Source organism: Leptonychotes weddellii, chromosome 3, assembly GCF_054177405.1.
Source record: "Leptonychotes weddellii isolate Sample4059 chromosome 3, ASM5417740v2, whole genome shotgun sequence".
Lineage (NCBI taxonomy): Eukaryota > Metazoa > Chordata > Mammalia > Carnivora > Phocidae > Leptonychotes > Leptonychotes weddellii.
This window is the reverse complement of record NC_138371.1, coordinates 6,220,017-6,226,766: the sequence shown is the minus strand read 5'-3', so window position 1 is coordinate 6,226,766 and position 6,750 is coordinate 6,220,017. Positions and strand designations below refer to the sequence as shown.

At 51.3% G+C, this 6,750-nt stretch overlaps 1 protein-coding gene across 1 annotated transcript in view; it reads right to left on the bottom strand.

Moving 5' to 3' along the window:
* Nucleotides 1–5,223, bottom strand: part of NGEF (neuronal guanine nucleotide exchange factor) — a 94,690-nt gene extending 89,467 nt beyond the window's left edge. The window contains exon 1 of the mRNA XM_081813375.1: nucleotides 5,077–5,223. The gene's annotated coding sequence lies outside the window, so the exon portion shown is untranslated. The remainder of the gene's footprint in view (nucleotides 1–5,076) is intronic.
* Nucleotides 5,224–6,750: the final 1,527 nt, after the last annotated feature.

Below are 6,750 nucleotides of genomic sequence, written 5' to 3'. Positions count from 1 at the left end.
TGTAATCACCAGGGTCCTTATAAGAGGGAGGCAGGAGGGTCAGAGAGATTTGCAGGTGCTACCGTTGCTGGCTTTGAAGATGGAAGAGGAGGCCACGAGGCAAGGAATGTGGGTGGCCTCTGGAAGTTGGAAAAGACAAGGAAACGTTTTCCCCTGGAGGCTCCAGAAGAAAAGTGGCCCAGCTAACACCTTGGTTTTAGTGCAGGGAGACCCATTTTAGACTCTTGTCTTCCAGAACTGGAAGATGATGCATCTGTGCTGTTTGAAGTCACTTAAGTACGTGCTCGTATGTTACAGCAGCAACGAGAAGCTACTACACTCTCCTTACAGATGGAGCCCTATATCTAGGAGGTTCAGCCATCATTGATTTCCTCAAATTCTTTCCATGCCAGCAGTGATCAGACTCATTTTTAAAAACTGGAGCCCTGTGGTTTTGCCAGGAAAAAAAAAACGCCTTCACGTACCAAGAAATATTCACTGGAGGGAAATAATCGTCGGGTCCAATGTGCAGACACCTTGGGCGTGTGCTCCCCAGCTGACGACTGGCAGACCTGAATGGCACCATGCAGGGAAAGGAGTTTCGCAAAGCTGGCCAGGCTCAGAGCGCCTGGAGCAGGTTGCATGAACCGGTCAGCGGAAGCCAGTTCGCTTTACACTTGAGGGTTCTATGTACACTTTCATGCTTAGTGCTCATTTTCAATGTGAGCTGATAAATTCTCTACTACTTAAGGTCAATGTTTATCCTGGAAAAGAGGATCTATTTTTTATCCTCTAGGCCTACTGGAATAATAACAGTGAAAGCCAAGCCCTTTATATTCTTCATCTCATGGAACACCCAGGGCAATCCCAATGATTGTTACTGTCCTTGTGCCATTTACCCCATTTGTACAATGGAGGACATAGAGGTTCAGAAAGGTTAACTGACTCAGCTCAGGTCACACAGCCAGCCCGTGGTAGAGGCAGCCTGGCCCTGGCAGAGAGCATGATTTCTAAACTAGGGGTGAGGACCACCTTGAATTTAGGACATTCTGACTTAAAGCAAACAGCCTTTCCTGAGAAAACAGCCTTAGAAATCATAGACAATTCAGAGAGAGAGAAAAAGTAGACAGTGACTGAGCCTGGGGCCCGAGGTTAGATGTGTGCACATCTACCCGTGCTCCTTAATTTTGACAATTTCTGTGATATTTCTCCAATGAATACACAAATCAACCATAATGATATTTTCCCAAACATAGCCTAGGTGGGTCTGTTTATCTTAGATTGAACATCATGATGGCTTCATCGTGACCCCGAGCTAGAATCTCTCCATGTCTCACCCTTGACTTGGAACCCAAGTTCACCGACTGCCAGTGACTTTGATCTTGACTCTGAACAGGTTCCAAAGAGGCCATAAACCCGTGGAAAGCATGTTCCAGAGACCGGCTCTGATATCTCAGGCACCAGGAAAAATTGTCCCTGTGCCAAATGCTTTTTTACTCCGGAAACAGAAAACCTTACAATCGTTTTAAAGTTCAAAGCTAACTTCCTAAAAAGGAACTTAGAGAAAAGAAGGCTTTCCTCCAGCATTCAGGAATCCACCAAGGAACGTTTTTATCACTCAGATGAGAGAAAAAAAAATATCTTTATAGATATACTCACTTTCATGAGTGGATTTTAGCTCATTACATCAGGGTTTAATGAAGTTAAAATACCTGGAAGTTTTTTTGTCCCATTAGTGGGATTTAATGGGAATTTGTTTGGGCTCAGGGATGCCGAGTGAATCAGCTATGAGAGAGAAATTGGGTTTTCCTAACCTACCTATTTGGACAGCAGTATGGGGGGTGGAGTGAGCTGAGGGGCCTTGGGAAAGGGGCGGTGGGGGGGTAGGTTGTCCATCTCATCACATCTTACCACTGCCCTGGGCAGGCGTGCAGCAAATACTGATTGGCTGGACAAGGTGAGAAGGAGTCAGCATGCCAGGAGCTCAGTGTCGTGATGGATTGAAACCCCGACACAAGGAGGTCATATAAACTTGACTCAGGATTGAGCAATGCTTCCCGGGTCAACCCCAGGGAGCCACTTCCAGATAGGACCTGGAGCTCAACGTCCTCAGACCGGCTTGCCTTCCTCCCTTCTCCCAGCTGGTCGCTACCCCAGAGGCTCCCAAGCGTTTCTGAGCCTTTGAAGGCATTATCCAAGCTGCTTGTTCTCTGGAGAGCCTGTTCTCTCTGGAGGAAACATACTCATTAAATAATAATGAATCAGCGCCCCATTTTTAAACTCATCAAAGATCCGGATAATAAATGGGCGGAGCTTCTAGCCATGGGAGACGCTGGTGCTGGTGCATGAGCCTCCAGGCAAAAGTGAAGGTGACCGAGGCAAAGCCAGCTACTGCTGGAGTACAGGAGTGCGGGGTGAGTTCCCCGTGGAGTGGGTTGACCATACAGACCCCCGCTGGGATCTCCAGGAGGCTTTGGGGTCCAGGCATCGTGGGTTGCAGGCCACCTCCCTCTCCCTTCCTCTGCTCCAGCAAACCCATCCCATCAGCAGCCTTTATACGGGCCTCATGCTTCACCTCATGGTTCACGTCTCTGCCTCTTCCATCCCCATGCCCTGCAGGGTTCCCACTCCGCCTGCAAATATGCTCTCTGTGAAAGTGTGCTCTTTGAAGGACTTGGATCATTCAAATAGGGTAAGCATGAAAATATTACCTTATTTTCAAGTTAGAGAGCCTTACTTTATAACACATAAAACCATACCCATTAGTTCTTCTCCTCTTGTAAACAATTAAGAAGTGATGTAAGATTGTTTAATGATGCTCAGCTCAAAGGCCACTTCCTTCATGCAGGCCTCCCTGATACCCCTTTGATAATCGCCCCAACCTTCATTTGAACACGTGATTTTTTTCCCCATCCCTAAGGCAAGGCCAGTGGAGGTAGAAAGATTGAGAGATGGCCTGATTCAGGTTCCCAGACACCCAGGTTCTTAATTAGCCACCTGAGCTCTTCTCCCAAAGAAACCCACTAAGGAACATTCCAGGCGGACGCCCCCTCTATAGTGCTTTGCCCTGACCCAGTGGGGTCTCCCAGGGACACTCAAGGACTGCTACCAACCAGGGAGAGGGGTGCAGGCTGCCATCTTCCTGTGGGCATTTCCTCTATGTCCAGAAGACCACAGCTCCAAAAGTGGGGGAAGGTGAACCCAAGGTGATGAGAAAAGTAATTCCTCCTGAGGTCCAGGCTGCTCTGCCCCAGCAGCTCCCTGAGACGCCAGGGGGAGCTCTGGAAAACAACGGCCGGGAGGCTCAGAGCTATAACCCCATGGCTCAACCCGCCGAAGTGCCTCTAGGTCCCACAGTCCGTAACCATCCTTGGAGGGAGGAGGGGATTCTGTGCCCCCCTCATGGAGGGAGGGCCCCTAACCCGGCCTTGGGATTCTTGTTCTCCTCTGCCACCGTGGTCCCATCTGTGCCCCCCAGACCTTCTGCCAAGCCTCACTTGCCCAAGCTGCTCACAATTATTTGATGAAGGAATACAGGAAGGAATTGTGCCATTCTGTGGTGGTGCTGGGGAGTATCCTTACTTGGGGAGGCAACGCGCTCGTGGAGCTGGAGAAAGGGCCCTGAGGTAGGCGATGTTTGGTGTCGGGCTGGCAGGCTCGCGTGGGCTGTTAGAACTCGCCTCCTCTGAGCCTCTGGGCTGGTCTGTCCACTGGTGGAAGCGCCCTGGGCTGCCCCGCTGAGGCCAGAGAGGCCTCCCACAGGCAAGGGAGAGTTCTTTAAGCAATTGTCTTCCTCCGTCTCTGGCCACGGGGAGAAAGGTGTGGCCCCTGACTCCCACCACCTTGCTGTCACCCTGCCTCTCCCGTGGGGGTCCTCTGTAAGGGAGGGCTTTGCCAGACACAACACTTTGGACTCCAGGAAGGGGTGGGGTTGAGAGTGGGGTTGGGGAGATGGTCTGTTGTCTGATTTCCCAGAAAGCTTAAGACACCCCCAGAGACGCTGGTTCCTACCACTGCCGGGCTGTGCGATGCCAAGAGCACCAGAGAACAGGCAGCACTGAACACGGAAGAGAAAGTCGGAGTGGCACACGGAGAGGGGAGGGGAGGACAGAGGTGTGACAGGGGCTTGGGCCATTCCCATCAACGGTCTTCCTGCCTTAACCTGAGCATTGTTCCAAAAGGCAAAACCGGGTGGGTCATCGGCAGAACACGGCAGAACGGTCACAAATCCGGGAGCCCCAAGTCTACTTCTGCTTTGCCAGTGACTATGCAAACATCCCAGATTTTAAATCAAGAGAGAAAAGAAGAGCCCACCCACCACCTCCGAGAGCAGCACGTCCCGCGACATGTGAGTCACACCATGCTTTGGCTTGATGCCAGGCAGGTGTGTGCGTCTGGAAGGTTCAGAGGGGCCGGGCCTTTTGTCCTTTTGAGATGGGACCCTGAGGCACAGGGGCAGTAGGAGGGGGCAGCACTGTGGGGGGGCTGTCACTCCAGGGCTGAGACGTCCGGTCCTCCGGTGTGCTTCCTGACCCCGAGGTTTGAGCCGTGGCACATAGTAATCATGGTTTGTTTGGCACTTTACAGTTTACATATATACGGTTTTTATTACGGCTGGAGCCATGGGCACACAGGACTCCGCGCTCAGAAGGGCCCCTCACTTGGTTTAACGCTCTGCTGTTGCCATTCTTAATACTTTTAAAATGCTTCATTCTTGAAATTTTCAACCAATTTCGAACAAAGGGCCTCACATGTTCAGTTTGCACGGGGCCCTGCCAATGATGTAGCCAGTCCTGTGTGTTATCTCACTGGTCCCCATAGCTTTGACAGGAGGGGGGCCTGGAAGGGATCATTACCCCACTTCACAGATGGGCAAACTGAGTCCTGGCAGGGAATGGTGAAGCCAAGACTAGACTCAGGTCTCCACAGTGAAATTCTCTCTTGGGGCTCTTTCTCAACGAGTGGATGCATGGTCTCAATTTTTGGAGACCCTTCTCCGTCACACACCTGCCTGGGGTCTTTCCAATCCGGCCGCAACCCCCATTCCCTCTCTTATTTCATCTTGTTTCATTAAGAATACCAAAACTGTTTGCTCACCTGCCAGTGAGGTGCTCCTGGGGGGTGGGGCCCCCCTGGACGATGCTTCTTCTCCTGTCCTCTGTCCTGTCCGGGGCCCCCCTGAGCAGGTCGCCGTGTCCCCAGCAAGATCTGCACGCCCTCCACCCTGTCCCAGAGAGCCTGCAGCCAAGCGCTTTGTCCTCTCCTAGAAAAGGCTCCCGGGGAAGCATTCCTGACCTTTAGACCCGTCTCGGCCCAGAGCTGGCCCCATGCCCATGACAATCACTTCCTGCCTGGGTGTTTACCTTCCTGGGCCCTGTGGGCCCAGCCAGGGTGGAGGTTGCACGCACCTGACCCAGAGGCCATGCAGGAGTGGAGGAGCCACCCATGGTCAAGGCGGGGAATAGCTATTACCAAACCCCGGGGCAAGGTAACACCGATGGTCCCTTGGCACACCCGACCCCTCACCCCTCAGCACTGGCCAGGCAGCCACACAGCACTTGACTCTGAGGCTTGGGAACGGGCTTGGAGTCCTCTAGGGTTCCATGCACTTCTTGCACCTTGCCATCATGCCTCAGCTTGGTCCCCTCCAGCTGTGGGACACCCGCTGCTTTGTGAGGGTGCTTGCCCCATTACTATGATTATTATTATTGCTAACAGCTACCTTCTATTGGGCGACAGGTACCAGACTAAGTACTTTATTTAAGCACTTTATGTAATCCTTGTGTGATTTCTGTGAGCAGAGAATTATACCCATTTTACGAATACGGGAACAGAGGCTTAGAGAAGTTGATCGTCCTGCCCAAGTTCACATAGCTAGTAAGTTGGGGACCCAGGATTCAAACTAGCCCAATTGGTATTAGAAGCTGGGTTCTTAACCACTACCATCGTTTGCCAAGCTTAATTGCCAGAATGTTCATTTTTATAAACTCAAATCGGCCATTGTATTGGCTCTCTCTTGCCGGCCACAAATTAACCCCAGACATGGTAGCTTGAAACAGCACACATTTGTCATCTCACAGTTTCTGTGGGTCAGGAATTGGGGCACAGCTTAGATGGGTGCTCTACTCAGGGTCTCACACGGGCTGTAATCCAGGTCTCCTTCCAGGCTTATGAGATTGTTGGCAGCATTCAGTTCCTTATGGGCTGTTGGACTGAGGGCCTCAGCCCCTCACTGACTGTTGGCCTGAGGCCATCTCATGGGCCTCTCTACTGTGACACCTCGTCACCAGGAAGATGGAAGTCACTGTCTTTTGTAGTCTACTCACAGAAGTAACAGCCCATCACTTTTGCTGCCCACTACTTGCTAGGAGAAAGTCATCAGGTACAGCCTACACTCAAAGGTAGGGGATTACACAAAGGCACGAATGCCAGGAGGTAGGGATTGCTGAGAGCCATCTTTGAAGAGCTGTCTACCGCAGCCACCCGATGGCCACAAAACACTCGTTTCAGTTTTGCCTCTAAAAGCCAGGTAGAAGTAGTCTCTTATCCATCTGTCATCCATCCATCCATCCATCCATCCATCCAACCATCCATCCAACCATCCATCCATCCAAACATCCCTTCATTTATTTAACAAACATTTGAGCAGGATATTATAAGCCAGACCCCACATTAGGCTCAGAAGATACCAGAATAAATATAGTTATTCCCACTCGCCCTCCTCGTCCCCCACCACCAAAGGCTCCCCGTTGAGCTTCCATAGATACCGGT